Consider the following 18,738-nt stretch of genomic DNA (forward strand, 5'->3'; position numbering starts at 1 on the left):
GCTAATATTAAAAATATTATTATTTCTATTATAAATTTTATTTTTTTATTATAATTAATATTATTAATATCATAATTAAAAATTTTAAAAATATATCATTAACTTTGAAAAACAGAATAGATTTGATTTCAAATGTAAGATTATTATTATTTTTATTATTATTAGCATTATTATTATTAAATTAATAAATTTGAAGAAAAATATTATTATTATCGAAAAAAAACAATAAGTTTTATTTGAGAGGATTAGGAACTACAAAAACTTAAGTTAGATAAATTTAATATTATTATTAATATCATAAATATTATTAAATTTGAAATAAATTTTATTATTATGGAAAAAAACATAGATGTGATTTGAATGGTAAAATCAATTTTTTTAATTATTTTTAACTTGAGTCTGGAAGGACATGTTAGACCCAAGTTGTTTGGGAGTGGCAGGGGGAAGACTCAAGTCCCTTGGGTATTGCAGCCTTTCCTAGCCTAAGACAATTGGGTCAAGAGTCAGACTATAGGCCAATGGGTCCGCCTCAGGATTCAATGTTTTTGGGTCTTGCGTCCTCACCTAAATGTAATGGTTTCATATTGCAGCCAAACCCAAGGTTTTTTAGTCTCTCATATAAGAGGGGTTCAAAGCTCTTAGGCCTGGTGTTGTAGGCAGACCCACTTAAACTTGGGTAAGTTTATTGTTATTATTAATATTAAAAATATAATTATTTGTATTATAAATATTTTTAATTTTAATGTTATTATTTTTATTATAATTAATATTGTTAATATTAAAAATATTATTATGTGTTATAAATTTTATTGTTTTTATTATAATTAATATTATTAATATCATAATTAAGAAATTTTAAAAATATATCATTAATTTTGAAAAACAAACATAGAATTGATTTCAAGGGTAAAATTATTATTATTACTATTGTTATTATTATTATTATTATTTGAGCGGATTGAAAACTATGAAAACTTACATCATATAAGTTTAATATTATTATTAATACCATAAATATTATTAAATTCATTCATATTATTAAATTTGAAATAAATTTTAGTACTATAAAAAAACATATATGTGATTTGAAGGGTAAAATCAATTATTATTATTATTATTAACTTGGGTCTAGAAGGGCATGCCATACCCAAGTTGCTTGGGAGTGGCTAGGGGCAGACCCAAGTGCCCGAGTCTTGCAGTCGTACCTGGCCCAAGACAATTGGGTCAAGAGTCAAACCCTAGGCTAATAGGTTCGCGTCAGGATCCAATGCTCTTGGGTCTTATGTCTTCACCCAACTCTAATGGGTTCAGAATGCAGCCAGACTCAAGGCTTTTGAATCCATTTAAGAGGGGCCCAAAGCTCTTGAGTAAGTTTATTGTTATTTTCATAACTTATTATTGGATTATTCTCAAATTTATTTTGTTTTTTTTCAATAAAAAAATAATCCGAAATAGTGTTGTTTTAAACCACACTGTTCTCCTTCTTCCCCTGCGTGCGTAGAGGCATGGAAGAAGGAGATTTTTAAAATCTTCTTTCCCTGCTCACTCTCTCCCCAGACTTGACACCATCCATACCCACCATACCCGACCAACATGATAAAGAAAAGAGAGGGAAACCTTAACTTACGCTTGGACAGGGTAGGGTAGCCCTCCCCCCTGCTTCCTATAAATACAGGGGGGAACTAGAAATAGAGGGGGGGCAAGATTTTGAAGAAAGACAGAGAGAAAAGGGTGAAACAGAAGTGGAAAAGAGGAGATTTTAGGGAGGTGTACAAAAGTTTTGAGAGAGAGACAAAATATAGAAAAGGAATAGAGGGGAGGAAGAATAGGAAAAAAAGAGGATGAGGAGACTGTTTTTGAAACAAGAGAGAAAAAACAAGGGACGAAAAGAAGACAGGGGAAAGTAGAAGAGATAACAAAGAAGAACAGTAACCTCACTCTCCTTTTGGTCTCTCTCTCCGTCGTTTGAAACAGTGTCACTGTCAGCCTCTCACCATCTTTTCCCCCTTACGGGTTGCGCTACAACAATTGTGAAGAAAAAGAAGAAAACGGTGCCTCTGCATAAAAGGGAAAAACAATAGCAATGATTGGTTTTTTTCACCGCCGCTTGGAACCAACGCCCGATCGCCACCACCAGCACCGCCAACAACAACAACACTACCGTAAGAGGGAAGAACATCGTAAAAAACAGAAGAAGAATGAGAGAAGAGGAGGGAACGAAGAAAAACAGGAATAACATAGAGAAGCAGAGAAGAAGAAGAAGAACTGTTGACCGACCACCCTCAGCTCCCCAGTTCGCAACCGTAACGCCGCCACCACCAACAAGCACCACCATGAGCCACCTCAGGTCAGCTTCCCGTTCTTCTTCGTCTTCTTCATCGCCTCCACTGTTTTGCAAGTGAACAGTAGAGAGATCCTCCACTGTTTATTGGCCCGGATAGCGCCGACCTAGACCAAAATGGTTAGGCTAGGTACGACCTAGTCCAAAAAAAATCAAAACAAAATGTGTGATTTTGCCCACTTATTTTTTTTATGAACTTTGTTTAATATTGGTTTGTATATTTAAACTGTAAAGATATAAATTTGGTATTAAAAAACCCGGTTTTCATCGAAACATTACAAAAAATTATAAAACAAAAAAAAACATTTTGTTTTAATGCATACGACCAAGTCTCTCAAAGATAAAAAAAAATCATATCGTATTTTCATATAACAAAACTTCAAAAAATATATGTTTTAGCATGCATTTTGGCTTTAATAACCAGTTTATTAAAGTTATGAGAACTAGACCAATATTTTAAAAATATCCCAAAAATATTTTGTTTTGTTTTAGTATCTGTAATTACAAATTTATACGTAAAACATATTCCTGACATTAAAAAGATAGTTTTTTTTTATTGATGTTAGAACGGTTCGGTTTTACTTGATAAGATAAGGATTTCTTTACTAAGGAGGACTTTTCTTAAACCTTAGACAGACCAACAATTAGAAAACACGACAAGACCTTAGTTTTTTATTAGACAATTAAATAATGTAGCTTACCCTTGGTAGGGTGTATTTGGGGTGTTAATACTGTTGCTACCCAATTTTTGACCCATGTTTTGATAAATTTTCAGAAAAAATCCAAAAATAGCGAAAAACATTGAAAATCCAAAAAAATACATTTTTAATACATTTGCATCGTTTTTAGCATATTTAGCATCGTCTCAAAAGAATTTAAATTTTCAAAGACATTTGGAACACGTTCAACTTTTAACGCGTTATTTTTAAAATCATTGATTTTCTTCATTGAGTCGACGTTGATATTGCTCGTTTTCAAAAAATACAAAAAAATTAAGAAAAATCAAATTTACAAAAAAAAGAAAGAAAGTTAAGGGACCAATTTTGAGATCCATGCAACATTTTACCTATAAATATTGGTCCACAACTCAAACAAAGCGGAGACAATTTTGACAACATTAGAAAAAAATACAAAAAATACCTAACCCTAAACCCATCTTTTTCTCTAGAGCCGCCGCCCCCCGGTGGAGAATTTTCTTCCCCTCTCACAGCCGCTCCCCCCGGATCCAACACCATTTTTCATCCCTCTCTTTCGGCTGAAAATTAGGGGAGGAGCCTAGACAGCAGCCCCACCTTCTTTTCCATTTTCCAGCCGACAGGAGGCCCCTCCCTTTGGCTTTTCTTCTTCCCCACAGCAGCTGGCAACAGGACTGATGGTCCACGGTCCCTCTTCCTTCCCCGCTGCCCCCCTTTTCCTTCATTAGGACCAGACCTCACGCGCAGAAGGAAGGAGGGCCTGATTCTCTTCTTGCTCCTTCCCACAGCAGACTGCAGAGAGGCCTCCCTGGAGGAGCACCTTTCCTTTCTTCTCCTTTTGGGGAGGATAGCCGATCTCCCCCTCCCCATTGAAAAAAACTCTCACCCAAGCATCCGATTCCTTCTCCAGCCAAAACAAGAGAAGCCAAGGCAACCCCTCCCCTCCGTTCATTGGTCCTCCTCTCGGCCAAAAACAAACCAAACAGCGAGACAAGCCCTCCTCTCTCAGCCGCAAGCCTCCCTTTCAACCATAAGACAGCCCCTCATCTCCATCCTAGCCGTTCCCTTTCAGCACCAGACGTTCCCTCTTTGGCAACACAGGTAGAGACCGGCTTCTGCACCTCCCCACAGTAGCCGACCACTACATTTATCTCAGCCAGTTTTCACCGCCAGCAGCAGCAGCCCCGTTCTCACCAGTGAGCCAGCAACCCACACACGACAGCGCCGGGGCAACACTTTCATCATCTCCTTCAACCGATCAGCAGTAGCCCTTCTCCAGCGGCACGCCCACAAGTGCCGTCCCTTCCTCATCTGCCAGAGCTGCCCGTCTTCTTCAACCAGCAGCGACGACCCGCAGCCATCACAGACCGATCCAGATCTCCACCAGCCGCCGCCCAAGTACCTGAAGCAGAGGAGAAGACGACGAAGCCCCAAGAACAGACCTGAGAAAGAAGAAAGTGAAGCAGACAAGGATGGAAAGCAGGGGAAAATAGATCTAAAAAAATAACTAAAACAGACTGCTTGTGCGTTTTCTTTTGGTTGCAGGTGACGGTGATCTTCACCGCCGGCGAGGAAAAGAAGAGGGGAAGAAGTCGATCCAGACCCCCCTTGTTGCTGGGTTTTTCTTGTGACGGCGCGTGAACCCACGCGCCGCTAGTGACGGGGGCGTGTGGAGAAGACGCGCTGCCACTATTCCCGTGCACTGTTCCTGCATATTCCAGAAGCCTTTGGATGTTTTAGGGGCTGTTTGGTAATTTTAGAATTGTTTAATGTTTTTTAAGTTTTTGAAATTTGTATTTTGTAAACATGGAAGCAAAAAAGAAAAGAAAAGATACAGTAAAGAAAAAGAAAAGAAAAAATACAGTGAAAGTGTATGTGTTTGTTTGTATTTTGTTTATGAATGTTTTTTTGTATGATAAAATTCCAAGAATAAAGAAGAATTTAAGATTTTGATTTGCTCACGGATAAAGAATTATGAACTTACAAGTCGTATTTCTAAAATTCGATGAAAGAACAGAATTTTTAAAACTTCTTTAACACATCAAGTTCACGAAGCAGCTTACCTCAGGTAGGGTGCGTTAGGGGTGCTAATACCTTCCCTAACCACAACCAGTCCCTTACCCGTGAATCTCTGATAAGACCAGTACCCGGGTTTCCTAGTAGCCTTCAATAAATTACTAGGTGGCGACTCCCAACGATGTAATCAAAGCAAAACGCATAAAGATAAAATCGCCAGCCAACGCCGCGCGGATTTTTTTTGACGTGCGACAGAATGGCGACTCTACTGGGGACAGGTATTGTTTTCAACATTATCGGACTAAGCTTTGTGTTTTGATGTGTTAAAGTTTTTTGTGTTTTGTTTTGTTTTATTTTTGTTTTATTCGTGCATTGTATAGAATTCTCTCATGCATCACACGTTTTTATTTTTGAAAGCACACACAAGCTTCAGGTTAGGTGGGGGACTAGCAGCTTGCCTTATGACTTGAGTCAAGGTTTAAGTTTGTGTAAACCCCAACTCTTTGCTGAGTGTTTAGACTGATAGTGATTGGTACATGTGCCATCCCACTATCTGCTGAACCCTCATATTGTCTTTACAAGGGCGATCACTGGGACATCGAGAGACCCTTTTTAGAGACCAAGTAGTAAACCTACCCTTTGTCTCACGTAAAAAGATTAGAACCTGCCTTTAGGATGCATGCTCCGTATACATTGTTTTGCATCAGGGCAAACCCTTCTTGAAGCATCTTGAACTCAAGACTTGTGGGTTTGGGCAAGAATCAAGATTCTTGTTTCATCATACAAGAGTTACAACCATATGTCACCCCTCGAAGGGCGAGTTCATCATATAGATTACATGTCATACATTTGTCATGCATGCACCAAGTTGAAAATAGGATCCCCATCCGAGCTTTGCTACACCTAATTGAACAAAGATGATGGGAAATGAAGAAAGGGGTTAGAGAGAGGCTCATTGTCAAAAGAAGGTTGAGAGCATTAAAGGTGAAGTAGCTAGACTCAGATCTGCTTGAACAAGTGTTGAGCTTCAAATGTAAAGGGAATGTCTGCACAGTCTTCTGTATAAACACTGCTTTTCCACGTCCAATTGAAGCTGCACCTATCCTTTTCAGTCATGAATAACTGTAGCAATGCCTTCAGTCATCAGCTAATGACAACCTTTGTTCTTGTTCAGTTGCACTGATAATTATTCATCGCCTCCACATTTTCCAATGGCACCAAATAATTGCTAGCCTTCTGTGCATGGTGCATTAGCCTTCTTTGAAGTTACCCCCACTGTGAGCTTAATTCCAGTTCAGCAGCAAAAAAAAAAAACCATGATTAGACGCTGAACTTCAATGTGGCAGAGCTCTCTCTACAAAAATCCGTTTATGGCTCTGCAAGTTAGGAATGCAAGAGGAGATTTATAAGTTGCATATGCTATAAAAATCTCTCATCAGTTTCAGCACAAAGACACTGTGGTAGGTTGAAGAGCCAGACTTGGTTTGAAAAACAGAGGAGTGGAAAGAGACCAAGAAAATATGATGAAGGTTTTAGGGAGTAGAAAATGCATCTAGGAGAAGTGTTGTACAAAGGTTTTACCGTGGACGTGTTTTACTGTGGACTGTAAGTGATTTCACTATGGATTGCACTATTTTGAATCTTATGGATTGTGACTGATTTCACTGTGGATTGCACTATTTGGGTTTACTGTAGGCTCTTTTTAAACGTGTGGGAGTGAACACATGCACATTGCACTAAGGACAACACTGTAGGCATAGACTATTTTCATTGTGGACAGCACTATAGCACCCTGGGGGTGTTCCTCTACTGTGTTTTTGGTCAAAAATTACAGCTGGGGGTGTTGCTTTCTCTGCCAAAAACTGTTCGGTCTGGCATGGCAGCTGGATGTTGGGTTTGGCTTCTAAGCCACACCCACAACATTTTCAAAAAGTGATAATAGCATTGGGTTCTGCTATCTAACAGGACCCAATAGTTTTGGGTCTGGCTCAAAACGCTACAAAAAGAGGCTGGGTCTGGCTGCCCAGTGACACGAACAAAAACTTGATATCTTCTCCCAAGTGCAGGTGTCGAAGTAATAAATAACCCGACAAGACCGGGATCGAACCACCAGGAGGTTAACTATATATATTATAAATAACAACAACAACAACAACAATAAGAAGAAGAAGTTAAATAGGACTTTGAGATGTAAGATTAATGTGAGGATTAAACAATGATAAAGACAAATGTCAAGGTTTTGAGGATTCACTAATGGTATTTCAAACAAGCATAATATAAACTCTTTTTATTACTCAATTGGAAACCACGCACAAAGGAGGTTCCAATCGGATTATAAATTGTTAACATGATTACATTAGTTATCTTATTTGAATAATGCTAATACTTGTAAATGTTGTCAGGTATTCATGATTATAACTTATGTTGACAACAAATCAAGTTCCTTTCATAGCACATGTGTAGGTTATACCATACGGTTGGGTTATGAAAGTGCCAAGTATTTGTTGTACCAAGGGTTATACAATATAAATCTAGATTAACCATTTAACAAGCAACGTATTAAGAGTGAATAAGATAACAAATACAAAATATGTTAGTATCAAACATTAAGGTCCATGTTGAGTTTATACTATACTTATTCTTACACCATTAGTGTAACCTTTTCACCTTGATATAATAAACTTAACTAAACATAATGAAAGAGAGAAACATAAATAAACAAGATAAGAACATAAATAAGATATAAGTTAACTAAGTAAAGGAAAGGAAATGAAAGGCATAAACAAGATATTAATGAAAGCAAAACTTAAGCATTACAAAAATATAAAGCAAGAGAGCAAGAACATGATCTTGATATGAAAATCAAGATGCCTAAATGCATGGCAAATGCCTCGTTTTATAGGCTAAAATTTGGAACTATTGATTTGATGACTAATTATTGAGTGAGTGGCCATCTCTTGACTTGGTAACAATCCTTATCTTCTTGTCTGCAAAAAACATCATTTCTAACATCATAATTTGAACAAATAGTCTTCATGAAAGTTCTGGGAAATTATCTGAGCTTTCCGACAAAATAAGAATGAGGTCATTTGGACTTCTAGAACTCGAGATATGGGCTAAACACTGAACAGTGTTTGGGCTGCAGGACAGATTCCGACTTCTCTGTTGTTGCTATAATTTGAACTTGAAAACGGTCCTTTTGAATCTTGGACTCTCATGAAAGTTTTAGGCCTATGTCTTAACTTTCTATCCATATAAACCAGACTTAAATCCAAGTTCTACAGCTCCAGTTATGATTCAATAACTTAATGGTATTCCAATTTGAATTCAACCACCACCTCTTTTCTAAGCTTAACACTCTCTTTGTCTTCTCAATTTCAGTAGTTAAACTTATCAATCAATCCTTTGATTTATGTGATAGGCCAACATTTAAAATGAACATTTACCATAAATTAAAGGTATCTTATATTATCAGACTTGTTATTATAAAACATGCTTTAGTTAAGGAGTTATTGATCCTTCAAGTGCAAAATGATGATATAAAACCTTGATAAAAATGCATTTTTAAGTATTAATCACCCCCCCCAACCAGCTTATTACTAGTCCCTAGTAATCAAAATGTTAGAATAGAAAAACAATGTGCAAGTTCCACAAAGCAAGGCATTCATCATTCAACTTCCATTAATTTATCCAAATAAACAAACTCTCATTAAATTTATATATCTGCTTCATACTATTAAACCAAAATATTAATAAACCTTCTTTTTATGTGCTCAATGTATGAAAACATAGATGATGGGGCTTTTATTGGAAGAAAACAATATTATGTTCTTAATGTTTTTCTAAGGTTAACTCCTTTGGGTTGAGATTATTATTATTATTATTTTAAATAAAACACAATGCATCCTTAACCCATATAACAAGCTTTAAGCTAATGACTCCCAGACCAGTTGGTCTTAGGTCATTAGGTGTTGAGACATCCCTTTAAGCTTAGTAACTCGAGTTGCAGATACTAATATGTAAATAGTGCAATGTTTGATTTCCTTAAGCTTTTCTCCCCAACCTATGTAACAAGCTTTGGGCCAATAGCTCCCAAGTTAGTTGACTTTAGGGTACTAGGTGTTAAAGCACCCCTTCGAGCTTAATTGCTTAAGTCAAGGAGGCTACGAAACCAAACTTATCTATTTTTTTATTTATTCAATTTGTTTTTATTATTATTTTTTATTATTATTATTTTGCAAATTATATATTATCCCTTTCCCTTAGTTGTTACCTTTAACAAAAGAACATAAATAAGGTAATAATCCAATGTGCAATCCACGATCATATGTTAAAGTGTGTGTGTGAAAATGAAGGTTTATGAATACTTGTTAGCTAGGTATATGAGCAGAATCAATTAATAATAATGTGAGAGTTTATAAACCTGAATATTTCAAGAAGTATTCTAATAGACCTTGTTAAGAATGTTTACTAAGATGCGTCTCAAGAGTCACTAAAATTCCTCCTTTACTTTGTCATCCTAATAACAACAGTTTTTCAAATGGTTTTAGTAATAGAAAACATAGTTAGTTAATTTTTTTTTAATATCAACTACTACCCTCTTCCCCCAACCAAAACGAGACATTGTCCTCAATGTCCTAAGGTAGAAAGATAGAGTATAGAAGACATCACTTGAAACAGTAAACACTAATAAACCTAAAACACACTTAAACAAATATAAGAAATAACAAAACAAAAACGATATGTTATTAATAAAACCAAAAGACACAAGTTTTTACAAACTAAGGCTCAAATCCAACCTAAGCTTTTTACGGCTGTCCATGGTTGACCAATTTATGCGACTCATGGAGGGATTAATTACAGGGATGAAAGATTGTAGTTGGTCAATCAATTATTCAGCAGTAGCAGCAGAGATTATGATTTGTCGTGCCGAAGATGTTAGAAATTGTTCAGCAAATAGATTCAATTTTTAGTCAGATTCCTAAGACTATATCGAGCATGTTCTTTATGGAAAAGAGGCCATAAATCATGAATTGCACGATACACATCTCCATTAAGGTACGTCTCAAGAGTCAATAGAAGATTATCTAAGGACTCTTTATGTTTTGAAATAAGTCCTAACTTTTGACAATTTTCACAGGTTTTGTAGAATGCATGTATTTCCTTGAACAAGGTGCGCCAATAGAATCCACTTTGTAAGATTTTTGCAGCTGTCTTTTTTTGTGAGAAATGATCCCCATATGCCTCATAATGATAATGTTTAATGACACTACTTACCTCATTGTCAGGAATACATTTTTGAAATATTTGATCAAGACAATATTTCAATAAGGGTCATCCCAATAAAAGTTCTGCACGTCGCTCAAAAACTTTCTTTTGTCTTGGGTATATAAATGAGCTGTCAAAAATCCTGAAGAAAGAAAATTGTCAATATTAGCAAACCAAGGTATTGAAGCAATAGAAAGTGGAGATTCGTCAAGAAAGTAATCATCAATTGGTGTGATGTCAAATGTCGAATCTAATGTCAATTTTGACAAATGATTCGCGACAACATTTTCGGTGCCTTTTTCTTCCTCGATTTTTTCCTATTTGAAAGTTTCAAAGATTTCAAAATTGTGATTGACTTTCCTTTGTTTGGTCATGGCATGAGGAAATGGAAGTATTGGTGGGGAATCAATCTTTTCTTTGCAATGTTCAGGTTTAACCCCTTCGTTACCCTCAGAGATTGACTCATTATCTTTCTCACAAGGTTCAAGAATGGGTTTTTCAATAACCTTACCACCGTGGAGAGTAATGATTGATTGGACTTGATCCATGTATTGGCTTTCGAAGCTACTTGCACTTGAATTGTATTACCCTTTGAGATTTTGCTGTGGTTGAGATGAGAACTTAAGGAGGGTTGAGAGTTGATGTGAATTTTGCAACAGTATCTTTAAAATCTATCATGGTTTGAGCAAGTTGAGTGTTGATTGTCTCTTGCTTTCCAATGAATGCATGCAATGTTTCCTCAAGATTTCTTATAAGAGGGGGAACATAAGGAGGTGCATATCCCTGAGAATTTTGAAAATTATGGTGTGCTTGAAATGGCGGCTGTGAAGTTTGTGCATTATTGTTACCACTCTTCCAACTATAATTTGGATGATTTCTCCAACCAAAGTTATATGTTTGTGAGTATGGATTCTAATTTGGCCTTTGGAAATTGTTTAAAGCATTGGCTTGCTCATAGATACATTCCTTGAAAGAAGGCAAAGTTGGACAATCATTGGTTGAGTGTTCATTAGTTTCACAGATTTGACATATAATTTCTTGAACAGATTTCAATTGATCACTCCTTTTCAATTCTAGTGCCTCGACTTTTCTAGCTAAACATCAAATTTGGCTAGGAGGCCATGATCTTCCCTAAGGTTGTACATACCTCCACTAGATGTATGAGATTTGAGTTTTACCTGGTGCCTCACAAGTACCTGTAGTGTCCCAATTTTGAGCATTTTCAGCTAACAAGTCTAGGTACTCCATTGCTTCATCAAGGTCTTTATCTTCAAAAGTTTCATTGCATATCAATTCCATCATTTGCCTATCTTTAGGTGTTAATCCTTCATAAAAATATGAGACCAATCTCCATGTTTCAAATCCATAATGAGGACAGGTATTAAGCAAGTCTCTATACCTATCCCAACACTGGTAAAATGTTTCTCCTGGCTTTTGAGTAAATGTGATGATTTGTCTTTTGAAAGAGTTTGTTTTATGAGAAGGGAAAAGCTTCTTTAAAAACTGTTGTTGCATTTCATCCCAAGCACGAATGGATCCTAACCTAAGATTTTGTAGCCATGTTTTAGTTTTATCTTTTAAAGATAAAAGAAAAGGCTTTAATCTGATGGTGTTCATGCTACAATTTAAGTCAATATAAGTGTTACAAACTTCTTCAAATTCTCTCAAATGCAAGTATGGATTTTCTAGTTCTAAGCCATGAAAAATAGGTAAAAGTTGAATAACGCCTGGCTTAAAATTGAAATGAGATGCATCATGAGGGAAAACTATACATGATGGTGCACTTGTTCTTGTTGGATTCATGTGGTCTCTTAGTGTTTTAACTCGATTATTCTCATTATTCTCATTATGAAGCGATTGATTATCCTCTTCGGCCATGTTTTCTGAAAATTATGAGGATTTCCTAGAAAGTCTAGCACTTAATGTACATGACCAAACTCTCATACACGTGTAGGAAGAGAATAAAAGGTTGAAGAAAACAAAACAAAAGGAAACAAAACAAAAGAAACAAAAGTAAGATACAAGAAAAGTGAAAAAATAAAATAAAATAAATATTATAATTTATACATGAATTTACCTCCCCGGCAACAACGCCAAAAACATGACACAATCAAAAGATTGATGTCTTATCCCAAGTGTAGGAATGTCAAAGTAATAAAAAATCTGGCAAGATCGAGGTCGAACCATAGGGAGGTGAACTATAATAATAATAATAATAATAATGACTTATAGAGAATTTTTAGATATGAGATTAATGTGAGGATTAAAGAATGATAAAAACGAATGTAAAAGTTAGATCCACTAATAGTATTAGAAATAAGTATAGTATAAACTCTTTTTATTAATCAACTGGAAACCACACTCAAAGAAGGTTCCAATCGGATGATTTATCCTTAATAGTTAATTATAAATCTTTAACATGATCATATTAATTATTTTATTTTAGTAGCACCATACTTTTAAATATTGTCAGGAATTCATGATGTTAAGTTATGTTAAACAAATCAAGTTCCTTTCATAGCACAGGTGTGGGTTATACCATACAGTAGGCTATGAAAGTGCCAAGTATTTGTTGTACCAAGGGTTGTACAACACAAATCTAGATTAATCATTTAACAAGCAAGGTATTAAGAATTAGTAAGATAAAAAGATAAGACATGTTAATAACAAACTTTCTTGCATATAAACATTGAAGTCCATGTTGAGTTTATATTATTCCTTTTCTAATACCATTAGTGAAACCATTTCACCTTGACATATTAAACTTAGCTAAACATTATGAAGAAGAGAAACATAAAAAAAATAAGATGAGAATATAATTATATAAGTATAGTAAAGGAAATGAAAGGCACAAACAAGATATTAATGAAACAATAACATAAAATAAAACTAGAACATAAAAACTACAAAGAAAGAAAACAAGTAAGGAAATGATCTTAATCTGAAAACCAAGATGCCTAAATGCATGGAAAATGCCTCCTTTTATAGGTCAAAATTTAGAACTATTAATTTGATGACTAATTGTTGAGTGAGTGGCCACCTCTTGACTTGGCAACAATCTTTATCTTCTTGTCTGCAGAAAATGTCATTGCTAACATCATAATTTGAACAGATAGTCTTCATGAAAGTTCACATCAGAAACGATTATGTCGCTGCTGCCAATTTGTGAATCGGCAGCGATAGGGGTTACGTTGATGATTTCTGAGTCAGCAACAAATCAACTCTCGTCAATAATTTCTATGTTAGTAGTGAATTAGCCTTGCTGCAGAATTGTATTATCTAAAGCGAATCAGTTTTCACTGCCGAATTCTGGTGGCTGCGGTGAATCAATTTCCGCTGCTGAATTGTGTGGCCTATAGCGAACCAGTTTTCGCTGTCGAATTGTGTTGTCCGCAGCGAATCAAGTGTTCGCTGCCAAATTTGTGTTGTCTGTAGTGAATCAGTTGTTCGCTGTTGAATTGTGTATTGTGTAGGGAATCAAGTGTTCTCCGTCGAATTGTGTTCTCAGCAAATCAAGTTTTCGCTATTGAATTTATGTTGTCCGCATTGAATCAATTGTTCACTGCCAAATTTGTGTTGTCCGCATCGAATCAGGTGTTTGCTGTCGAGTTGTGTATTTTGCAATGAATCAGGTGTTCACTGCCGATTTGTGTTGTCCGTAGCGAATCAGGTGTTTGCTACCGAATTGTGTATTGCATAGTGAATCAAGTGTTCTCTACCAAATTGTGTTGTCCGCAGCGAATCAGGTTTTCGCTACCAAATTTGTGTTGTCCGTAATGAATCAGGTGTTCACTATCGAATTGTGTTGTCCACAGCGAATTAGCATTCGCTGCCGAAAGTGTGTTGGCTATAGCGAATTAGCATTGGCAGCCGAAGTTATGTTGTCTACAGCGAATTAGTGTTCGCTGCTGAAGTTGTGTTGTCTACAGTGGAAGTGTGAGTCGCTTTCGAAATCGAGTTGCTTGAAACAAAATTAGCATTCGCTGCTAAAAGTGTGTTGGCTGCAATGAAGTAGCTATTGCTGCCGAAATTGGGGTGCTTGTAGCGAACTAGTTTTTGCTGCTGAATTGTGCATCTAGCAATAAACCAGTTTTCGCTGCTATAGTGTGTGGCCTGTAGCGAACTAGTTTTCGTTACAGAATTATGTGGCCAATAGTGAATCAGTTTCGCTGTCGATTCTCTACAATAGACCTCTGAGCAAAAATGACTTAAATGCTTGTAACAATTTCATTGTATGATGGTGTAAAATGTGGAACACTTAAAGGTGAACATATGAACTCTTGAAATAAGTATGGTGATGGATGTGATTTAAGGATGCAAATGTACTGATTTGTGGCCATCGATGTCTTAGGTGGTGTGGGCGGGATTGGACCATCGTTAGGACAAAGACAACTCGCAAGTGGAGCGGGTAGGTGGTTTCCACCTTTTTCTCGTATGATGTTTATGTTTTGAAATAATTTACTTATGATGATATTTTATTAAATCCTTGTGGAATTGTAAAATGATGATGAAGTCTTGATGATTGTTGAAACAACCATGAACTGCCAATCGGGTTCTTGTTGAATGTTGAAACAATGATGAAAATGTTAATGTTAGAAGTGGATATATTATTGTGTTGCGATGAATATTAAACTGACTATGAGATGTTGATTGGGCTATTATGAATTTGGGTTGCTGATGAATGGTAGTATAGGTATTACAGAGGATCTACTGTTGTATTTTATTGAATGTAATTGTGACGAATGATTGTATGAATATTACGAAGGATCTACTATTGTATTTTATTGAATGTAATTATGATGAATGATTGTATGAGTATTATGAAGGATCTACCGTTGTATTATATTAAATGAAATTATCATGCATGGTTGTATGAGTATTACGAAAGATCTACCGTTGTATTATACTGAATATTAATTATCACAGATGGTTATATGAGTATTACGAGGGATCTGTTGTTGTATTGTATTGAACATTAATTGTCATAGATAGTTGGATGAGTAATACGAAGTGTGTACTGTTGTGTTACTCAATGCTAAACTGTTATGGAATGTTTTGTTTGTGTATTACAAATGATCTATTATCGTGTTTACTAAACATTACACTATTACGGATCGCCTATATGAGTATCACGAAGGGTTTGCTATTATGTTGCAGGGAATGTCAAGTTGTTATGAATCATTTGAATGAGCAATTCAAATGATATCACCATGTTGTGGTGAGTTGATAAACCACCTCTGGAACATTTGATTGGTTAATGATTAGCTTCGGCTAATGACATTTGAATAGATGACTAGCACAATGTTGCGATGTCGCGGTCGCAAAAATTAATTACCCTAGCTTAAAATACACAAGATAGTATAGAGCAAGCAAGGGGTCGATCCCACGAGGAAGTTTCAAGTCAAATTTTTATGTTGTACGTTATGTAATTGGGGGGATTTGGTTTGTGATTATCTAAACTATGACAGCAATTAAACTAGCAAACAAAATCAATTAAAACCAAAACTTATCAAGAAAACAAACCTTGGTCGCAAGCACACATCCACCAACGGAAATTAGAACCGATCCTTGAAACAAAAATTGCAGTTTATGTTCTGAAATTTTATCTTTTCTTAACGTTGATTAATTAACGGATCCGCCGTATAACTAATCCTAACCAACAAACAATCAAAGTGTCCGCACTAATGATTCAATTTAATGGTAGCTTTAAGAACTAGATAATTTTATCAAGATTAACATACAAGCTGTCCACAGCTTGTGTCACTTTGTTCTAATGTTCTCCCTAAGTTCAATAACGTAGTTCCACCACAATTATCAAGCTTAGTTGCTTCACAAGTTCATATATTACAACTCCGGTTTTGATATTAAACTTAGCAATAGATTGTTCACAACAATAACTTAGAGTCCGCTCTAGCAATCATCAACAACAATCATAGAAAATATGCATAGGAAAACAATCATACTCATTCATAACATAAACTGAAAATAGAAGGAAGAATAAATCTCACGGTTCTTGAAATCCGAAGGTTTGTTGTGTCCTTGCAACCAAGAAAAAAGCTTAGCCTTGCATAACTATTGAACAACTACTTCTAAAGAATGAAAAGAGCATGATTTTTGGGTTTGTAGAGGAGAGAATTTGTGTTTATTCTCTGCTGGCTGCTGCCTCCTTCTGCTCTCCCTCTTTTCTGCTGGCTGCTGCCTCCTTCTCTCTTTCTTTTTATATGCTAAGAAACCCTAGTCTCTATTTTACAAAATAGTCCTTCCTTAAGTTGACAGTTTACATTTAAGTACTTCAATAACTATTTTTCCTAAAAAGGAGAAATAGCCTTGCATGAAATCTTCAAACTCTGACTTAGAGGAGCTAAATTGCTGATATAAAAACTTGGATGTCGGTTTAGATGCTTCGGAATGTAATTTGGACTCGTTTCTTCACGAAACCTGTTTGCTGGCAGAATTCAGTTGTCATCTTTGGAAAATCATATCTCCCTCATATGACATCATTTTTGGCTGACATTTGGAGCGTGGATAGGTCATTGAATTAGGAATCCCAGCAAATTGAGTTTGCATCAATTGGACTTCTGTAGCTCCAGATATTAAATTTTGAATGGCCAAAGGTCAATACTGGCAGAATGCGAGATTTGACTTTGCAGGATGTGATTTCCATGATCTTTCTCCTTTTATTTTTCTTGCATTAAATTTCCAGAAAGGTATGGATGTTAGCTTTTTAGTGCCACTGAATCACTTCATTTCGATCTCTAGAACTCACGCTCTGCACAAAACATCGACTGAATGTCAAATCTGCCAATTACCTCCAATTTACTCCTTTTTGCATCTTTCATCCAAAAATGCCTTCAAAACATAAAACAAAGAATATCAAGGCATTTTATATATAAAACATGGACAAAACATTAGGTAAATGTGGGTGAAACTATCGAATAATATGGTTACATCACACAAATGATTTATTAGCTCTAGCTAATGGCATCTGAATGGATGACAGGGACAAATGATTGATTAGCTTCGGCTATTGGCATCCTAAGGGGGTAACTAGGATTAATAAATGATTAGCTTCGACTAATGGCATCATAAGTGGATGACCAGGATGAATAAATGATTAGCTTCGGCTAATGGTATCCTAAATGGATGACCGAGATGAGCAAATGATTAGCGATGACTAATGACATCCAAAGCAAATGACCAAGATGAACAAATGATTAGCTTTGGCTAACAACATCCAAATCAATGACCGGGATAAATGATTGATTAGCTCCGGCTAATGGCATCCAAAGCAGATGATCGAGAAGAACAAATGATTAGCTTTGGCTAATGGTATCCGAATGGATGACCGAGATAAATAATTGATTAGCTTCGACTAATGGCATCCAAAGCGGATGACCGGGATGAACAAATGATTAGCTTCGGCTAATGGCATCCGAATGGATGACCGGGACAAGTGATTGATTAGTTTCGTCTAATGGCATCCTAAGTGTATGGCCAGGATGAACAAATGATTAGCTTCGACTAATGGCATCCAAAGTGGATGGGTGGGATGAAACAAATGAGTAGCTTTAGCTAATGGCATCCTAAATGGATGACCAGGATGAATAAATGATTAGCTTCAGTAATGGCATCCTAAATGGATAACTAGGATGAATAAATGACGACCTTCAACAAATAGCATCCTAAGTGGATGACCGGGATGAACAAATGATTAGCTATGGCTAACGGTACCTTAAGTGGATGAGCAAGATGAGTAAATGACTAGCTTGGGCCAATAACATCCTAAGTGGATGACCAGGATGGATAAACGATTGGCTTCGGCTAATGGCATCCTAAGAGAATAGTTGGATTTGAGTGTTATGAGATAGTTTTAAGAACTGATGCGTTCATGTATACTACATTTTTTATATACTAAGTATATGAAAGAACTACGATTATTATGCTCTAAACTGGGAATAACATTAGTTCAGCTAAAGGTATTCGAGATGAATGATCGGGTTTGAGTATTGTAATTAGCCTCGGTAATTGATGAATTATTAATGGTGGTATTTACATAAGTAAGGAGAAATGAAATAATTATGTTCTTTTGGTACATGAATGAAATGTAATGATAATATTGCTTTTTTATGTTTTCTTAAGTTGCCTATAGTGCTTGAAATTACCTTGTGTTGTAACAGGGACATCATACCAATATGGTGCGTAAGGAAATTCATTTTGCGGCTCACACGTTTTGAAAAGAACTATATATTTGCATGATATGGGTGATATGAGTTTTGCATGAACGGATGTGTTGATCACTCAGTTAGTCGTCTAACCCCTTTTATAAAGACTAGTAATGAAAAATTGAAATGGAACACGGATATAAATGTACGAATAAGTTGATATGATGTGTATGAACATACATATAAGGCATTCATC

This window comes from Populus nigra, chromosome 2, assembly GCF_951802175.1.
Source record: "Populus nigra chromosome 2, ddPopNigr1.1, whole genome shotgun sequence".
Classification (NCBI taxonomy): Eukaryota; Viridiplantae; Streptophyta; class Magnoliopsida; order Malpighiales; family Salicaceae; genus Populus; species Populus nigra.